Source organism: Lolium rigidum, chromosome 2 (genome assembly GCF_022539505.1).
Source record: "Lolium rigidum isolate FL_2022 chromosome 2, APGP_CSIRO_Lrig_0.1, whole genome shotgun sequence".
NCBI lineage: Eukaryota > Viridiplantae > Streptophyta > Magnoliopsida > Poales > Poaceae > Lolium > Lolium rigidum.
Window position 1 is genome coordinate 190,702,258 of NC_061509.1, and position 6,000 is coordinate 190,708,257.

A 6,000-nucleotide genomic window follows, 5' to 3' on the forward strand; every position below is an offset into this window, starting at 1 on the left:
TTGTGATATGAAACCTTGGTTGCTATGGGTTTTGATTTTTTGGAGTTGATGGTGTCCCCATGGTGGAGATGTGTCGAAAGAGGGGTTTTCGGACGAAAAGAGGGGGGAATGGCCAAAAACTGACCAAACCACCATGGATTGGGGCATGATTTGGCACCCTTGTGCACATTGTCCTGTGATGTTTCAATTTTGCTGATTACCAACACAGATTGTATTTATGAAAACAAAACTTGAAACTAACAACAGCAACTACAAGTCGCAAAAAAGGAGACATAAAAGAAGTAAACTTGTGGGACAAAGGGATATGTAATCTACACAACTCTGGTGTAGCCAAACATTGGTAGTCGAAATTAACTCGAAACTTGCTTAGCTACGAGAATAAAGCATCTACACAAATGCAGCGTGCATCAACATGAAAAAAGAGATAACATGTGCAGCGAGTAATGCTACGCAACGACAAACAACATATAAACATGACATAGTCTTAAACAACCGGGTATGATTGCCCGGGTTCCAAATAACAAAAGTAGAACATAGTCTTTGAAACATGACATAGTTTAACCATGAACCTCCGGGGGAACAACTAAACGAAACTAAATTTAGTGGAGAACATGAGGGCCAACGAACTGGACCGACGAGCGGGATGAGGCCGGTCTTGACGTAGTCCACGAGGAACTTGCCAAAGGCAGCGTGCTTTGCCTTGCTAGCAGCCTTGTGCTTGTGCGCGCTACCTTTTACAACTCCCGTCGCGTGCTTTGGATCGGACACTCAATATCGTTCGGGAAAACCCTGCCGCAGAATGGGCAATTAGGCTTTCCGTTCCGACGGAAAGGGCTCTGGCCAGTCTTCAGCTTCTTCAGAACGAAGCGGCTCTTCCGGTCCCGGTCCTCCTTGTCGCTGTCAATGTCCTCAGAGTCTTCCTGCGATTTTGAAAGTAAAGAAGTGAGAGAAGGAAATTAACTGAAATACAATTCAAGCATTAAATATTTTTGTATGAACATTATTAAGAATTAATCATCATGTAGAATCAACATTTATGATCCAGATCCAACCATAGATAATTACTTCACTAATATAAATAAGCACCAATTTAAACCGTTGTCACAAATTATTCATGGGTAGTCCAATCATTATTTCAGTAATATAACTAAGCACCAATTTAAGAGAAAATGGTGATTATAAATTTCATGGATCAGGGATCAATCATTTGTTCCCTGAAGATGTACTGATTCATAAAACAATATGGATTCATGACGTCAATATGCAGGAATTCAAGAAAAATGGTGGTCATAAATTACATGCATCTGATCATTCATTTGTTCCCTAAATAAAAATGATGTACACACTATGATTTCATCGTATAAATAAGTACCAGTTTAAGACAAATGGTGATTATAAAATCCATGGATCAGATCAATTAGTAGTACCTATAATATAATTCTTGTAATCATAATCACTCTGGTATGATTCATATTCGGATGAATTTAAGTTTGAAATGCAGTGAGCATTACACTAAGCGAGTATGATTCATCACACAAAAGGAATCATGACCTAATTAAGATAAGTGTCATCTACTAATTTGAAACATGCATGAATATTCATGGTACCATAAATCATTTGGTTGATACTTTGGTACAGTTGAATCAAGATGTGCATCAAATATTACAAATCTAGTAACTACAAACCATAAATCAGATGAGTAAGAACCCCAGAATCATCAATTTGTACAAGAAGTAGCAGACAGGGCAAATCAATCTACCCTATGGTGAACAGTAAGATCAAGAAAAACAGGGGATCGATCGGAATAGTAGAGTACCTCGCTGCAGTTGTCGGAGGCCTCCTCTTCGACCTCGTCGCACTCTCTGGGGCCATATAGCTCGCGGTACTGCTTGGAGTGGCGGTAGAACGGGCCATTCAGATCGAAGCCCTGGTCATCTGCTTGTGCCGCGGGAGCGAGGACGTCTCCCTTGGCCTCATCAGCGACGGCGACCACGGCCGGTTGGGCGGAGCCCTCCACGGTCACGGCGCGGCAAAGAGCGGCTCTAGTTCCGGAAGAAGATCCCGCCTCCGCGGCGTCGACTACTACCGGAGCATCGCCTTCGCCTCTGTCGACGTTGACGACCGCACTCGCCTCCGGCTCGTCTCCGCGAACACGCTTCATCTTCGGGATCTTCGATGGAAGGGGAGGTCGGTGGTGCGATGGTGGAGGTGCAAGCAGGGTTTTTCGCCAGAGATTGGGGAATAGAAGTTGCGGGTGGGAGAGACGATGGGGCCGATGGATATACAGTAGGTGCTGCCGTTTGGGTTCCTCCGTCGACGCGTGCGTGTGAAAACGTGGATTCCGCATGTAGTCAGTCCACTTTCCCATTACTTTGACATGGGTCCCACGCATGACGGATGGGCAGGCACAGAATTTTCAGTATGGGTATTAAAAACTATAAAATATTTGAAATACGAATTAGTGATCACACATAGTGAAGGATATTTGTTTACAAACCTTTCCCACCTTTTAACATGGAGTCTCCATACGAAGAAAGTAAGAAAGAAATAAAAAAATGAATCGAGTATGTAAATTCTTTCAAATTTCTAAGAATTTCATACCATGATTAGGGCTGGAATTTTGAGTGTTTGGTCAAACCTAGGTTGACCTCATTGTACTAAGAGGTTGTCAAACTTTTTTAAAGTGAAACTTCTGTTCTAGGGTAATGTGGTGATGCCAAATCGGACCAACACGTGCTCCCAATTTTCCCAATACCCTAAGATGTACATGCTTCACAAGTGATGCCTCTTCTTGAGTTTAGGGGATGAATTTTTGAAAATTTTCAAACCAAACTGCCAAGATAGCATGCTAGCGTCATTACCCACATGTTGATGCACCCTTGTGCCAAGTTTCAGTCCATTTCAAGTTAGCTACCTCAAAAAATGGTCAAAAACTGCCCGTTCGAGGTAGACGGGCATAATCTTTCACTACGCACCTCACTTTTGTGAGTGCTTTGGTAGGGAAACAAAAAAAAATTCTAGTTTGTTATTTTCCATGGAAAGTGTTAGCCACACATTGGCCAATACACAAGGTTTGGAAAGATTTCAACAAATTTTCAATTTTATATGAAATTTTGAGTGTTTGGTCAAACCTAGGTTGACCTCATTGCACTAAGAGGTTGTCAAACTTTTTTCGAAGTGAAACTTCTGTTGTAGGGTAATGTGGTGACGCCAAATGAGACCAGCACGTGCTCCCAATTTTCCCAATACCCTAAGATGTAGAGGCTTCACAAGTGATGCCTCTTCTTGAGTTTAGGGGATGAATTTTTGAAAAATTGTCAGAAAAAATCTGAAACTCCTCAGGCACACATACCTACCCTTCATGACCACTCACAAAAATTTGCAGCTCAATCTGAGTCTTTGAAGTGCAGCTTGCTTCAAAAAGAGCCCTTCACCGACATGATCGATGTGGGTCCACACATGGATCGACCCACAACCAACATGAGGTTTCACAAGTGTTTTCAGACAAAATCTCAAATGTGTGAACAATAACATGTATATGTGGGATGTGTTCTCACATATACCTCACATGCAAAAGGTTTTACAACTTCCGGGGTCGACGATTCGACCGTTATGCCGAAAATGCCCTCACTTGTGTAAATTCACATCAAACTACACCAAACCTCATGAAAAAATTAAATTTGAATTTTCCACATAAATGTCACAACATTTAATCAGTCCCACTAGTTACTGATGATTTTACATTGAATTTAGCATTTATTATGAGTTTTACTCGTTTTCTGTCATTTTTTAATTAAAAAAATAAACAAACACCTAAAATTGTCAGAAAAATCTGAAACTCCTCGGGCACACATACCTACCCTTCATGACCACTCACAAAAATTTGCAGCTCAATCTGAGTCTTTGAAGTGCAGCTTGCTTGAAAAAGAGCCCTTCACCGACATGATCGATGTGGGTCCACACATGGATCGACCCAACCAACATGAGGTTTCACAAGTGTTTTCGGACAAAATCTCACATGTGTGAACAATAACATGTATATGTGGGATGTGTTCTCACATATACCTCACATGCAAAAGGTTTTACAACTTCCGGGGTCGACGATTCGACCGTTATGCCGAAAATGCCCTCGGTTGTGTAAATTCACATCAAACTACACCAAACCTCATGAAAAATTTAAATTTGAATTTTCCACATGAATGTCACAACATTTACTCAGTCCCACTAGTTACTGATGATTTTACATTGAATTTAGCATTTATTATGAGTTTTACTCGTTTTATGTCATTTTTTAATTAAAATATACATGTACAGTTCCATTTTCAGAGTAATATTTTTTCTTTCACGGCAAAAACTTGTTCCCTCCAAATTGTAGTACGCCGGCTGCCAAAACGCCCAAATTTTTTGTTCCCTCCACTCCTCCCGCGCACCCTACCTATCAAATATTTCGCCCTCCCTTATATACGTCGTGCCTCTCCCCCATGATTTACGAGCATCTTAACTCCCCACCCCCCCGACCTCATCCTCTCGTGCTCACCCCGATCCGGTGTCTTCGCCGGACGTTCTTCCATCTCGCATCTATCTCCTCGGCCGGTGGTCGCCATGGCCGGCGGTCGTCGAAACGTCGGGGGAAGGAAAATCGCGCACACACGCCGAAGAAGGCGCCCAGCTCGAAGAAACCCCGAGGTAAATCTGTCGGTGATCGGCTTGTTGTTGTGTTTTTCGGATGGTTCGATCGAGAGATCGGTTTTACATGTCTACCACGCCCGTTTGACCTATATCTAGATCTTGCATATTTGATAGATCCAATCCCGACATCATACGTCTAGGGTTTATCGTTTTTATTCCAGAGACAATCATGCCGTGCTATACAATCTTTGCCATCACGCTGCTGTACAATCTTTTGCATAGAAAACTGTTTGCCGAAACACTTAACTGAACTAATTCCAGCCGTTACCGAAAACAGCCTGACGAGCTACAGTGAACAACGACATTGCTTCAGACTTTTATTCCTCGGTTTCAGAGGGAAGCAGAGTTTGATCCAGAACAATTGTTTGTTGTTTTCTATGAATCTAGTTAGTTTTCACGTGTTTTCCAAATCAATTTCATTTCTTGTGAAATTTGTCTCATGTGTCAATTTTTTTTGCGGGTAAAAAGGGAACTTTATTAGACAGCATGGGTTACATTGAGATCAGATTCCAACAACTGTTCCAACACCAGACAAATTCACCAGAACTGTAAGACCCATCAATCGACAGCTTAATCCATCCAGTCGGTGGCTTAGTCCAAGGCTTTAAAGATGGAGTCACACGTTGCGCTGGCACTGGTGCCATACCCACTAGTGAAGCTGGCTGTTTTCCTTTAACTAGGTTCTCTGTAGGAATGGACTTCACATCCCGATCAGCTTGATATATCCACTCAGAAATCGGTGAGACCCAATAATAGGGGGTAGAGGCTTATCATGAGTAACCTCATTACGTGCATACCAAGCCCGCCAAGCAACCAGAAGGGTAGTATCCACCATGTGAGGTGGTAGTTGTCCAATAACAGATCGAAACTAGCTATCAACGGACATGCATAAGTCGGTGTCCGAGGGAGTCTCATGTGTCAATTAACTCTACATCTAGGAGGTTGATCGAGGTCCAAAGGCTATCAACCAAACTACCAAACAATTGAGCCATATCTAGGTGATCACAAAACATACTTCCTTTTAAGTTATTTTCCGATTCTAATTTTGTAACCTCAATGATGCTTTTGGTGCGCATGTGCGTTAGTAAGCTGAGACAAGGGATTAATCGGGTAGAAATGGTGCATCCTAATTACGACTTCAAAAAAAGTAGAGGAACTTGGTTGCATCCCATTGAAAATTATTTGTTACGAGTAGATATCTAAAAGCACATGATGTCCCTTAGCCTGGCATATGCCCCCTCTTATGTTTTGTTCGCCGACATCATACGTAGACTCTTATGTTTTTAATCATTTGCTGTTGTACAATATTTT